This window comes from Struthio camelus, chromosome 2 (genome assembly GCF_040807025.1).
Source record: "Struthio camelus isolate bStrCam1 chromosome 2, bStrCam1.hap1, whole genome shotgun sequence".
Classification (NCBI taxonomy): Eukaryota; Metazoa; Chordata; class Aves; order Struthioniformes; family Struthionidae; genus Struthio; species Struthio camelus.
The window spans coordinates 98,483,811-98,498,218 of NC_090943.1; the positions used below are offsets into that span (position 1 = coordinate 98,483,811).

General features: G+C 42.0%; 1 protein-coding gene across 6 annotated transcripts in view; it reads left to right on the top strand.

The window, feature by feature from the left end:
• Positions 1–14,408, top strand: part of JARID2 (jumonji and AT-rich interaction domain containing 2) — a 237,628-nt gene that overhangs the window by 3,205 nt on the left and 220,015 nt on the right. The window contains exon 1 of one of the 6 annotated variants that reach the window (XM_068931744.1): positions 13,469–13,603. The exons of the other annotated variants lie outside the window; for them this stretch is intronic. The gene's annotated coding sequence lies outside the window, so the exon portion shown is untranslated. Of the gene's footprint in view, positions 1–13,468; positions 13,604–14,408 lie in introns of those variants that run through there. 6 annotated transcript variants of the gene reach the window in all.

Consider the following 14,408-nt stretch of genomic DNA (forward strand, 5'->3'; position numbering starts at 1 on the left):
TGTCAGCGCGAGCCGCGGGCTCCCGGCCACGCCGCCCGGCCGGGGCCAGGTTCGCCTCGCTCCCGTGACGTCACAAAGGGAAGGGCCTGCGCGCCGTGGAATCTTCGTCGCCTCGGCGCTCCGGGGCCCCCCCCCCTCTTCCTCCTCCTCCTCCTCCTCCTCCTCCTCCTCCTCTCCCGCCCCCGGCGTGACGTCAGAGCCGAGGCGGGCCGCGGCGGTTGGGGCGGGGGGAGGCCCCGGGGCGGCGGGGGCCGAGGCCGGCCTGGCCCCGCACCAGGTGAGCAGGTGCCGGGCTCCGCTGCCCTGCCCCGGCCCAACCCGGCCCGGCTCGGCCGAGGGGCGCCCTGGTGACCGTGGGCCGCCCGGTTTGGGGGCGCCCTCCCTGCGGCGAAGGTCTCTGAGGTCCTTGGGCCCCGCTTCCCCCCCCCACCCCCCGCCGCCTCCTCCCCCCCCCCCCCCCGGTGGCGGTGCGCGGCTTGGCAGCGCCGTGGGGCGCTGCGGGGCGAGCGGCGCCCCCGCGGGTGGCGGCAGCCCCCGGGATGCTGGCGGGGTAATGACATGGCATGACACCTTTCTTTTTCCTGTGACCTTTTGAGCGGTGCAGCATCATAGCAGAGCATGCTGGGCAACGGCTTCCTCCTAGCAAATGCCAGGCAGGTCTTTTGTCTGCCTGCTCGGGCTGCAGGTGCGAGCGAGCGCGTGCGCACCCACAACTTTGGGCAGCTGTCACCTGGCCCCAGCCTTCGCAAAGGTGACTTGCGCCGGTGGCTGCACGCGTAACCCGCCCTCCCCAGTTAGTCTTTCCTCTTTTTGCCTCTTCACCAGTAATGTCCTTCGGCTTCGCGTTGAGGCGCAGTTGTTGATCACACACAAAAGTGCGTCCTGGGTCTTTGGGTGACTCACAAGTTGGGAGTCCGCGCTCAACGCTTCAGTAGATCTGGAGATGTTGTCGTTTTAGGTGACCTGGAAAATTTGCCACTTGAAGTTCACAGTCGCTGAGGAAAGGCAGTCCCTCTGTATTTTACTGTCATGAGTAATCTTATGATCTCTTTGTATGGAAGAGCTGGCTGCTAGGAATTCCTGTGGAGCTGCTGTACGGGAGCAGAACAATGGTCCACCTAGTGTCATATACTGCCTGTGTGGCTGGCTGAATGTGATGCTTTATGGTAAACAAAGGTCTGAAGTAAGAAGGTATGACAGTCGTGCTAGTGAGTAATACCTTGTCATAAGTAGCAAGACGATGAGCAAACCCACTCAACTAAACAAAAACAAAGTACAGGCTTGGTGGTGTGCCACAGAGCTGAGATCCTCACATCACTGCCGACTGTCATATTGCAACTGGCGTCTGTTTAGACCATTACTTTTCATTTACAAAATGAATTCTGAAAACAAAAAGGCAGTGAGAACAATGGAGTAAAACCTACGTGTTGTAAGCTGCTTGCTGCTTCCGTACAGCTTGACTTGCTGCTTTGTAAATAATGGTAATTAAAAGTTCCTTTAAACTTTGAATGTATTATCTTTGCAACTGTTAACCCAGGAATGAGGAAATCCGTGTATATATGTCTTTTTTTTCCCTGCTCTTTAAAAATGATATCACTTAATTTTTAAAAGAACTATGGCTGACTCATACAAATCTTTCTTCTCACTTTACCCTCCTCCTTCTCAAACATCTTTACATATCAAATATTGCCTTTTGGCTCAAGCCTCAGAAAACTGACAGCTTTGTAAAGCATCAGCCGAGAAGCCAGACTGCATTCGGTATGCGCTTGGAATTAATAGTTCTTAAATAAAAACCTTTGAAGTCTTAAGCATAATTTCACAGGTGCATTTTTCTGCCCGTTTTTGTGATGTCAAATAGCAAATCTTCTGTTCTTTCTGGTTTAGGTCTTGAAGTAACAGACCTGGATTACTGTCTTAAAATACTTGCATAGTTCTGCCACGGTAGCAGATGGCAAAATATAATTAAGTAATAATGTCACTACTGTCTCCTTGTGTGATTTGTTTCGTTGTCCTTGCAGAGGTAAAAGTGCTGTAGTCTGCCATAAGGTGACACGCTTCACCTAAAGACAGCCGCGTAAGCCCCTCAAACAGGGTCAACGGGGCCTGTAGAGAATTAGTGTATTGCAGACATCTGAGGAGAGCTCCTCTCAGTGCTGCCGGTTTTTTAAACAACACTTTGTGCTTGGGGGCGTATTTATAGCACGATCTGAAAGAGCGCTACATATGTTTAAGTAATACGTGTATAAATTGTGTTACAGCAAAATCCTCAATATCTCTGTGAGAGGAGCAGGCACGAAATTGCCTCGCTTATCAGATCGGGTTCTTGAAACCCGGCTGCTGCGGGATGCCGCCAGGCTGCAGGTGGGTAGGTGGGTGATGGTGGCCTGTGGGGCTCCCGGCGCCTTCCCCAGCGCTGTGGGGTGGGGGGCTGCCCGGGGCAGGGGGCAGGTGGTGGTTTAGGGCTGGCGCGGTGGTAGGGCAGCGCCACCTCCTGAGGGACGGACGTTTTGTGTGCAGGGGCACAGCAGACTCGGGGTGGGTGCCTCCGTCCCCCCAGGGCTTCAGCCCCTCCATGTGGGGTTTCCTCTTTTCCCACCCTCCCCCCCCACCAACGCTCTTGTCCAGGCCCAGAACCAAGGGGGTCTTCTGAGTCCTTACCAGTTCCTGCAAGGAGATAGGTAAACCCATCGGTGATAGCAATAGTAGCATTCATTATGCATTGTTGTTTATTTCGGATGACCTTCTGCAGCTTTCTTACGCTGGGTGTTTCTTAGGTTTGCGGTGACAATTCCAGTGTCACACCTCCTTCTGCAAAATAGCATGCTGTGGGTTTTTTTTTTAATCTGTAGATTTTTAGCTAACAGTGTAAGAATGCTAGTCAGGCTTAAGATCTGTCTTAGTTTGGGTTCTTTTTAAGCTCGTTAAGCTGGTCTGTTGAGATGTTATGTTGCTGGTGGCTATAGGGTGGCATGAACTAGAAACTAGTAATTTTTTTTTTTTTTAATGGACATGAACTATCTACTGTGAACAAATGCCTCGCACTGAGGTACTAACAGACTCCTGCTCACTCCAATGGACTATAAGCCAGAAGTCTGTGTAAGATGCTCTCCAGAATGAATTCTAATGAATCAAGAGCCCTGTGAAAAGTTCTTAATGATTCATTAGGCACTTTCACCTCTTTTAAGAGGTCTGCTAAGCCAGTATTAAGAATATACTACCCTTTCTTTTTCTATGGAAGTAAAATAATAGTTAATATTATGAATGTTAAAGTGTGGTATAAACGTCAGCTGATTTTGTAATGCAGTAGCTTTCCCTCCATTTTATTGTTTGATGAAACAGAAAGAAGTCTAAATTACTTGCCTAAAGCAACATACTGTAACCGTGGCAGCGATGGAACTAATCTGTATTTCTGCAATCTAGTCCAATACTCTGTCCTGTAGCTTATGCTATCTTGCTATAAGGCACAGCATCTGCTACAAAGGCAGTACTTGATGTGGTTCAAACTTTCTCTGTTCAAGGCCTTTTTTCCTTAGTTACGGTCTGGACTCACTGTTAGATTGCCAGTATATTTTTAACATAATACAAAAAAAAGCAAGATGCATTTCAGTATTGGTTCTTCATTTTTTTTGAGTGATGATCATACGCTGCAGCTGATAAAGACCAGTTGATAATCGTGATGACTCAGCTGTGGGAGTATTACATAAAGTAGGTCAAATTTTAAATCTCATAATATGAAACTAAGAGACTCCAGATTTTAAATTTGTATTTTGTTTGTACATATTACTGATATTTCCTGGTTTTAACGTAACTGAAAGTTCTGGGGGAGTACTTTTTTTTTTTTTATTTATATTCTATAGTGACCGAGTTCAATCAACTTTAACTTGGGGAGAGGGGAAACACCAGCTGCTTTCATTTCTTAAGTTTCTAGTTTGCATCACTCAAGTGAAAGGAAGGCTTAAATGTAATTTTAATATAGGGAAAAGAAAAACAGAGACACGTTTCTTATTTTTTATTAGAAGTACTCAGCTTTGTGTGATTTAGCAGATGTGGCATTTGCAGAGGAATACATGCACTGCTGCAAAATCCAAATTTGCATTTAAAACATTCTGTTTTTTCCTCTTGGCCTTTGCATGGCTTTCTTCTCAGCTATAAATGTAAACCAAGTGTAAATGATGCATTGTTTGCCTTAGTGGGCAGACAGTCTGAAAACAATAGTGCTGATGGATTTGACTGCCTCTGTGCAAGATTAACGGGACATTAACTTTCAAGTCTAATAATGCAAATTTCAGCGTTGCCAAACTTGAACTTCCCTTAAATGTTTCTTGATGCTGATGGCCCTAAATGTCCCTATGCTGCTGGTAAAACTTCATATTAGTGATTCAGCTTTTCATCTTCTAATACAAATCTCCTTAACCTGTTGTGATGACTTCAGAGATCAGGGGAGGGGGAAAGGAGTTTAATATTAAAGTAGAGAATGGGGTGTGGTGTGCATATACTTTTTATACCTACTACCTTTTTAATATGAAGTATTTTCAAGGGTAGGAAGTCACCAGGAAACTTAAAAGCTGCAAAATGCTTGTAAAATTCAGGCCTAGCATGCAAGGAGTAGTTGGTGCTGAAATTCAGATACAGGAAATAATTTGTTTGCCAAAATGTATTTGGTGTCCTCTTAGGTCTTTGATGAATTGTTTTGCTGGCTTGTTAACACCGGGAGTATTGAATTTGATCCTTTTTGGCTTTTTAACAGGGAGATTTTATTTGGGAGCTTTTGGTTTTCACATGTGGAGGTGGGTTTATTTCAGGCTGTCACAAAAACTTTTTTTTTAATGAGTCAGTAGGTGCAAGGTTTTAAACCATTTGCCATTTCACTTGCTCAGGTTTCACACTTTCCTTCTTGTAATGACATCCTGTTAGTTGTGATGCTGTTGCTGCAGTAATCCAGCAGAAGCCTGGTATTTCCAGTAGTGGGCTGTGGGAAAGGAACAAACCTTTTCAGTATAGCAGTGAGGACTTACTTGTTTGAAAATATGCTAACTCTCTTCCCCTCCATGTGCATTTTTCCTGTCAGTCACTTTCTTACGCAGATAAAGGGTCCAAATCCGTAAGATACTGGCATTAAACTTATCGTACAAGAGCGGCCGTGATCACTGACAAAGCTGTGGTAGCTGAGAGCGTTACCACGCTTCTGCTGCATCTCATGGCTTCTCGGCTAGAGATTACGGCTCCCTGGCCTGCAAGCAGACGGATCGAGTGAGTGTTTCCCATCTGCCTCTGTGCCAAGTTTATCAGCTTAATTTATGCTGCTGCAGAAAGCTGCTCAAATTGACCACTTTGGCTGAGTGTGGAAGCAAAGAAAAAACGCTCACGTGAAAATCATTCCACTGGTCCAAATATGGAGAAGTGACATCTTAAACTGTCACAGCGTTTCTGCAGTGAATGTCTCATCACAGACTGATCTGTGTCATAAACCATATCACATATATTTTTCTGGGGGAACAGAACCTTCTTTAACCAGGCATAAAAATTGGCTTGTTTGTGTGATAAAGCGTTGAACACTTTCAGATAGGGATCTGCATGCACTGTCTGCGTCTAGTCAGGCCCATAGAGCAAAACTAGTTTCTGATCAGGTTCAGCTTAGCGCCCGTAGGATGGCTGCAACTGCAGTCAGACTTTTTGGCAGTGGTAAAAACTGTTGAGCAAAAATGTGATGATGCCCCAGACCATCGTTGTAATGGTAATCCATGGTAATTCCATCACTTGAGTGGCATGTTTTCATCCTTTTTAAATGCATTTCTTCTGTAACATGCTTGGTTTTTCCTGTTTGGATTCTCGTGGTCTTTCCTGGCAGGTTCTTCCCTTTATTTTCTCTGCAAAAAGGCAGCCTTGGATCTGTGGCTGTTACTGTATTGCTTTTACTTTCTAAAGGCTAGAAGAAATGCAAATAGTAAGAATCAAGTTGAGAAACTGTGGTGTGCTGCAGTGCTCCAGGAGGACTTGTGGTGTACCGTGTCCCTGCGCTCTGCTTTCTGTACTTTGAGCTTGCCCTGCTGGTCTGACATCTTTTGGATGACGTGATGGTTGCAGAAGATTAGCATGTTTTGGCACACACACGCTGTGATGACTGGCTAACGATATTTATAAAGTTCAAGAATAAACCCTGGGAGCTCATTCTGACATAATCTACTAATCTTAGTTTTGCACTTTGCTGTGTTGTCTCAGCCAAGTTAGGACAACTATATATTGCAAGCAATTCATTTTTAGCTCTGGTTGCAGATTACTTTTGAAGCAAAGCGTGCTCTTTAAGAATGCTGAGATTTAATTTAGAGAAATTATCAGCTCTTTCAAGCATGTGCATATGCAAATCAGCTATTTGTCCATTTTTAAAACAGATTTACCTGAGTGTATAGCAGTCCGTGTTCTCTAATATTTCTGGACAATGTTGAGTGTTGGCATTTTGACTTGTTTTTTCTTTCCTTCAGTGCCTACAAGAATAGGACAATCTGCCCTTTCCCACATTTATTTGTATGTTTGGGGGAAGAAGCAAGACTTTCTTTTCTCTCTGAGGAACAGGCTTTCTTCTGTTCTGAATAAAAAATATGCTAGTGCTTTGAGTAAACTTTAGTCTCTCATTAGGCATCCTGCTAGTCACATTACATTTTGGGAAGTCCAACGAAAAGATGAAACTTTGATGTTCCTCAGTGACAGGAATTCAGTTTTCCTGGGCCCTGAGATCTCCAATTAAACAGCTAATAAAGAGCTTATAGCTATGTTTGGAACCACTGTGCATGTTTTAGAAACACAGAAGGGAGCCTGAAGATGTAAAGCATATAACTCAAATGAATCGCAACATACAAATATTTCTTGAGGCCAGTACTAATAAAGTGTACAGAAACCATGAGTCTTGGACATAAGTCTGTTCAGCGTTTTGTGTTATTAAATGCTTATAAGTATTTTTATTAGCTGTTGTGTATTATATTTAGCACATCAATTTTTATGCTGTTTTAAAACTGGAAATCTGTATGTCCAAGAAGTAAGTACTTGGTAGCTTGCAGCAACTTTAAATGCAACTTCTAGACCACCATATGTAATTTTTTTTTCCTTGTAGAAGATGGTTGTTAGGCAGAGTAAGGGTTAGTTTAGAGAGGGGATGTGTTTTCTTCTTTCTTGCCTTTTTATTTCATGGTTATTGCTTTCAGTTTGTCCCACAGAGTTCTTTTTGATACATCAAAGTTGTAAGCCAAATCTCTCAGCTGCAGTGTGCATGCAAAAAAACCCCTAATACGGATTTCCAACCCTGCAGAACTCTGCCAGATCAATTAACTTCTTAGCTCAACTCGAGCTGAAAAAGATAGAACTGCTTCTGTTTTGGTTTCAGTGATACAAAACTTAGTCCAGACTTTGAGTTTACAAAACTCAAAGCCAAATGAAAAGAACATTTTCTATTGTTGTTTGTAAAACTGACTGATACTAAGCACATGCTGTACACAGTTCCTTTTTGGATGATGTTCTAAACGAACGGACTTAATACAAATGTTTTTCATAGAAGGATGACGTAGATGGACGCCCAAGACGTGGTTTTCTGATTGGTAATCATTTTTTTCCCGCTTCTTGAAGTTTAGTGGTAATGATGCAAACTCTCATGGTCTATTGCCACCATCCAGACTGGTTTTCTGAGAGCAGGGGAACATGCCTTGCATTTTTAGATATGAAGCAGAAGTGAATGTGTTGAAATAGTGTTTCCTGTAATCATTTATTAAAAGCTGTACTAAATCCAAGTTAAGATTGTATGAAGGTAGTCTTTCTGCTACTGAGACCATTACCTTAAGTTTGAAAGACATTTATCACTGTAAGTGTTTTGTTATACTTATTCAGCATAAAATGGGGACATAGTAGTATCACTGTGGTAAGACAAGACTTTGTGATACTTAAAAGCTGAAGTTACAGCATTTTACTGTAACATAAGTTATAAATAACTTGGAAGAAATAACGCTCAACCTAGAGAAAATAGTTTTGAAGCTGACTTTTTCTTTCTTCAGGGCTGTGATACCTTGAACCAATAAAAGCTGTAACTACAAAAATAAGTGGTAGTAAAGAGAAGTTGCCCTGTTTTACTGCCCCTTTCTCCCTATCTGTTTTGGGGATGTCTTATATGTAGCTTTTGTGTTTTGTCTTTGGTGACAACATTGTGAATGTTCAGACCATTAAGCTGTCTAATGCCGTGGTTTTATGATCACTTAAGCCAGTACTGCCCTGAAAGAAGTGGTTTAGCCTTCCCTTGGCTGTTTGTTCCCCCTCCCTTCTGCTGGGAGCTACCAAGTGATAGCTCCTGCGACCAACTGGGCACTCCTCTGGGTTAAAACCAAACTGACAAAATATGGTCGATTTTTAACCTGGATTCATTCACTGCTGTAGTTTGTGACGTAGCTGTAAAGATACTTCATCTGAGGAAGGTGTTGCAGGGCCATAAATGACGTGGCAATGGAGGAGTAGGATTGCTTCTTTTAGCAGCAGCATGAGCCTAAGCAGGCTGTAAAATTGTGACTGAAGAAGTCACATAGAAAGGTACAGAAATAGGAATTCAGGTATATGTTTTATATCCCAGCAAGATTAGCTGTCCTTGTCTATTCCAAGGGTTGTTTTCAGGCGTGAAGTTTGCTATACCATCCTAGTGCTGCCATGGTAAATATTAAATGAGTTTGAAATCAAGTTAGGCCACGCTGGTGAAATTGAAGCTGAAGAGTTTGTGCCTGTGGTTGGCCACTGATTACTGATGGTGAAAGGCAGAGGTCATGGACTAGACTCCTCTTCACAGCAGTGCCATAATAATTTCCAAAGTGCTAAAATGCATTCAGAGAGGGTCAAAAGGTACTGCTGTTGTAATATTTTATTCTTGCTTAAATGGGATTTGACCAATGTCACAGGGAGAAAGGGGAAGAAAGTAAAATTAGGAGAGCTGTGTTACTGGAAGCCGAGTTCCCCTGACAAACGTGGTGGAAGAAGAAGCACTCTTCTTACATGTTCTTTCTCAAGGTTTTGTGACTTTTGAAAATCCCCCCTAGCTACATGAACTCAGTCCTAGAAGTGAAACCACCACACCATACTGTTCTACTTTCTGCAACGAAGACCTGTTTACAGAAAGGAGATTGTCCAAAAATTTCCTATGGCTTTATTTGGTTTACCTTGTACCAGGGAGGTCCCTGCTGAAGAGTAAGTTCTGATAGCTCCTAGTGTTATAAATACTAATGTTTACTGAACGTGCAAGAGAATTGAAGTGCTAGTTTTTTTGTTTTTTGGGTTTTTTTTGCCTACAATTCCTAAGCAGTGGGAGAAGGCCAAACCTCAAATCAAGAAGCTGCAAAAATAAGGTTTCCTTTAATTATAAGAACAGGAGGATGTAGCGTCACATGCCTTTTTCTCACCAGCAAAGCCAGCATTGGTGACTACTGTTTTTCTCCTTCACGGTATAATTTACACAGTGCTTTGGCAGTATCAGTGTAACTGTAGAGCTGCATATGAAATAGGATCACTGAAACTGTCTGAGTTAAAAAATAATAGCGCCAATGCTCTCCTCTCTTTTCTTCTTCCTCCTCAGCTTTAAATAATCTGATGCAAGCCCACAAAGACTTTTTAGTGTGGCACAGTTAAGGGAATGGTGGGGCACAAGGACCTCTTTGGCTTTGCATGGATTAAAAAGGCATGTGGAACTGCACCCTCAGCTTTTGATCCAGCAAAGCACTGTAGCACGTGCCTGACTCAAATGTATGAATGCTTGTACTGACGTCAGTTGAAGTACTTGGAGCTTGTGAGTTAAGCACATGCCGAAGTGCTTTTCTGGACTCAAGATTTTAGCGTTCCTGTGTAAGAGTGTGTGCATAAGTATTTGCAGGCAGGAATGTTAGCATTTTAAGAGGGTGATAGCCATTTAATGTTTTACTTTACTGGATGTATTCCTGCCTGTTTTATTGTGAACTGTTTTTCTTCTTTTGTCTTTTTCCAGTGTCTTCTCTTAATTCTCTTAACTGTTCTTTTCTTTCCTTACTCTTTTCTTCATGTGTGCATGTGTATATAGTACTGTAATACTTCACTTCTGTTCTTTTTTCTTCCTGTTTCTCTTATCTTCCAGTCCCATGCTTTTTCTCTTATTTGTGTATATGCCTATCCTTTGTCTCCTTTATCCATGCCAGCGTCTGAGGAAATTAGCTCTTACGAAGCTGCTGCTGCCATTTCTTTGCGAGAGAGGAAAAATGATGATTGCCACAGTATCTTCTGTTCTCTTCCTGAAGGCCAAAGGGAGACAAGGAATAGTTCTTGCAGTTCATTTTGGGCACAGCTCCATAGGAAATACATTGGAAGGGGAGGGATTGCGCTGCCTTTGCTTGCCGGTCAAGTCTGCATGCAGAATTTGAATGTTGGTTATAGAAAATATTGGCTGCATACTTAGGTTATGCAAGGCTCAGCAAACTGTAATGCATTGTCTGGGCAAATACTGTGGAGGAAAGAAAATAAATGTAGAACATGGCCTTTCTCACTCACTTTTACAATCACTTTATGAACTTTTTGGAAAATCAAATCCTGCTGATGGGAGCATTCAGGAAAAGCTGTTTTTGTAATCTGCAAACATTAAGGCTTTTATATATAAAACAATAATACACACGCGCTCTCAGTCCAAAGCAAGATTGTGACATGACTGACCAGTCATAACAACCAGTGTACAGCTGCCAGCATTGAAAGAATCTCTGCAGTCTCCATTTGAATATGACCTTCCAAAGTAACTGAAGGTGGTCAGGTTTCCTTTGGGAGAAATGGTTGACTAGTCCTAATGATTTCTAGGCCCCGTTGCTTTGGAGAGCAGGCATACTCCTTTTGGCATAAATATATTAAGAAAAGCATATTGTCTCTTTGGGCTTCTGGGTAATAAAATTTTTTTATATCATACTTACAATTTCATTAAAATATTGCTTTAACTGGCTCCAGTGAAAGGTGGTAGTGTATCATCCACTAGAAGAAAATGTGATTATGATGTTGGTATGTTTTTCCTCTCCCTCGCAAGCGTTTTTAAATGAAAAAAAAATCCAATCCACTTGTTGACTCTTCCTTTTTTTTATGTTGTTTTATGCCCACTATTGTTGCAGTCAAGGAATCAGTGAAATTAATTTCCTGTGGGCATTTTGGAAATTGCTGGTTTGCTCATTTGGATGGGAGGTGCGTGGAAGGATGAACTATTATTTCTTTTCTTCATCAACTTTCTCAAATCCTGCCAGAGAGGAGTCAGTCATTTTCTCCCCTCACAGACAGCCCATCTGTTAATGCACAGTAACTCAGGGTCTAGTCTTGCCTAATGACTGCTCAGGCTGTCCCTGGTAGGTTCTGCTCCCTGTTCAAAGAGGGACCAGCAGCTGCGTTCCTGCACGCGTGCCTGTCTGGATGTGTCCCTCTGCCCCCCCCCGGAACAGTGTGAAACTGACCACGTGGATTCCCTGCCAAAGTGCTCAAAAACTTGTTCTCTTTTTTGAAGAGTTTTTCTGAATATGCCTTTGCTGTTTTCTTTTGTTTCTATCCTCTTCATGCCGCCATTCAACTCACGAAACCGTGTGTAGTTATTGTGAGGGACTGCCTGGGAATCAGCTCTACAGAATCTCTTTCCTTCACCCTAGTTCTTTCCAGAGGTGTTTCGGAGAGTTGTCATGTTATTGCTTGCCACGCTGCAAGCATGACTGCAACCACATCTGGGACTTCCTCAGAGGAGCAAGAGCACGTTCAGCTCTGGAGAACTAGCCTGCTCTCCAGCACAGTCTGTGAAACCAAGGTTAGTACAATGTGAGAAAAACATCCAGGATACGTATCCATCGTTGGAGTTCTGCTCACGTGGAGGGCAGCTTGTCCCATGTCCCAGGTTAGGTCCTTAGTACTGTCCCTGTCTTTAGCGATCTTGCCAGTTTTTTTTTTTTTGTTGTTGCTTTTTACTGTTGTGTTCTCCCTCATCCGTAGTGTCATGGTCATGTTTTCAAAAGCTGAATTACAGTTTGGCTGCTGGGCATGATGGCTTAGGAGAGAATTGCTTCTCCATCTTTTAAAATGGAAACATACTTCAGCTCACTATATTATGGTCTTTGAAGATATCTGCCCAGGCATGCCTCTTAAGGCGCCCTAAAATTTGTTCTTACCATCCTATGTATAGCTGATTTATCACCATTCGTCTGTTTCCATGGAGCAGTCAGTCACATTTGGGATGAAAGGCTAGCCTTTTTCCTTAAAAGGCTTCATACTTTTGGACTACTTCCTCCTTTCTTCCACAGTCCCCAAACATTCAGATATTTTTTCCAGTCAGAGGAGACACAGTGTTTTAACTGGTAACCCACGTGCTATAAAGCTGAAACAAAATAGTGTAGCACTTGAGCTTTCAAAACTCATTCTTGTATGGAAGAATCCAATTGAGATAGTTTTGCTGGTTTCCAAATTTCCAGTCCACTGACTTGCTCGGTGATTAGATCACCTTCTTCAATAAATGCAAGGAATCTTCAGTCATTCAGAGAGATTTCATACATAGTTTAAGACTTCATACATAGTTTAATTTCAACTCAGGTGAATGAAGTTAAGCCCATGCGTAAACTGGTCTAGTTAAAAGAACAATAATAGGTGATCTCCTGAGGCAGCCGTTTGGAACAAGAAATAATATCTTATAAATTTATAAGTACATAAGAAAGAAGAATGAATGGCTGGTATTATCAGAGACAAAAGACTGTGAGAACAACTAATTTTCCTCCGTTTCTAAGGCTGGCTGGCTGACTACTGTTCATCTGAAAAAGTAGGACAGCATCTATTTGGGAAAATCTTGGTTGTAGCAGACATATTATCAAGACTCCTAAAACTGTCATAGATAAGAGGACGCAATACTGCCACAAACGTGGTTTTAAATCTGTATCTCCAAGGTTGCTCTCATTTGCATGGCTCTTGTGGCATTTTTTTTTTTTTTTAAATCAGTTGCCAGAAGTCCCTAGAGAGAAATGAAGAGTATTTCCACAATGGCATGACCGTTAGGTTCCTCAAGGTACAAGTATCAGCTCTCAGTTACCAATAGCAAAACTTTAGCTGTCTTCCTGTATTCACGTACTTCAGACTTGCTTCAAGCCACACCATGAGAAAGTTCTCTGGGGCAAAAATGTGGTGCTATACGGCCTCATTTAATGATATTTTCCAGTGTCTGGCTTGTCTAATGTCTACCTAAGTAAAATTTCTCAGATATTCTATGTTAGTAAGAAGATCAGTGACTTAACTAACTTTCTTTCTGTATAAGGCTAGATCACTTCTGCATTGTGGAGAAACACATGGGTCTCAAAAATGGTAAATAAAAGATATTTTTCATCTTGCTTTATATTTCTCCTCAATATACTTACATTTCTGAGTTAGCTGCTTATTTCCCAATTGCTCCCTGTGATTCTCTTTTCCTTCTCCTGTTTCATTAGTGCTTCCTGTTGGTCTTCCAGATGTTGACTTCCAAAGTAAAGGTACTGAAACACCATGTACTTAGTTCAGTAATCTTCTAGGAGAAAGATGAAGACAAACCACACAAAATACCTGCCTAAGTACCATTTGAAGTCAAAAGGTATGATGCCCAGAGAAGTGGTTGCCTTCCATCAAGAAGTTGTGATACCAGGTTTAAAAATTGTTTGTGTTGGTGGGGATAGCGCCTTGAATTCTTATACGTTTTACACTACTTTGCTACTTTTTTAGCATGTCTTTGTGCGTTCTTGGAAAAGTACATGTTTTCATGGTTCAGTCTTAAGGGTTCTTACCTAACTAAGCAAGATGAGCTGAATGTTCCATTTCATAAAAAGAAATTTGCACAGACATTAACTTTGTTTGCCCAGGGTCACATGATGCAACCATAAAAAATCTGGAGTTAGAATGAAAGGTTCTCAGCTCATATGCCTGCTTCATCTCATAGAACATGTTGTAGACAACTTTATTTTGATCTCTCCTGCTTGTCTTTTAAATATTAGTGTTAAATGAAATGGCAGAACAGAGTTTCTGAACAGTCCTAAAATAAGACATTCCGTCTGTGAGAACTCTTTTTTCCAAGTAATTCCCAGCTCTTTTCTTACTACACATTTATGCACTTGCAATTATCTATTGATCAACTGAAAAAAATATAATCAATATCTGGCTAAATATTACTCTTTAATGCATTAAGCTGCTTGGTTTAGTCCCAAAAGAATCTCTAGCAATGGTGTTAGAAGTGAGCCTGCATATTTTCATTTCCTCCAAGAGCCTGTCTCAAATTCCTTCTGATCTTAAGGTCAATGATTTTGATAGTTATTTTAAACTTTAGTTGTCTGAACATTCAGTTTATAGAAGTTTGGCATTTGTTTTGTAAGTTTAATGTGGATTATTTTAAAACTTCACCTTGT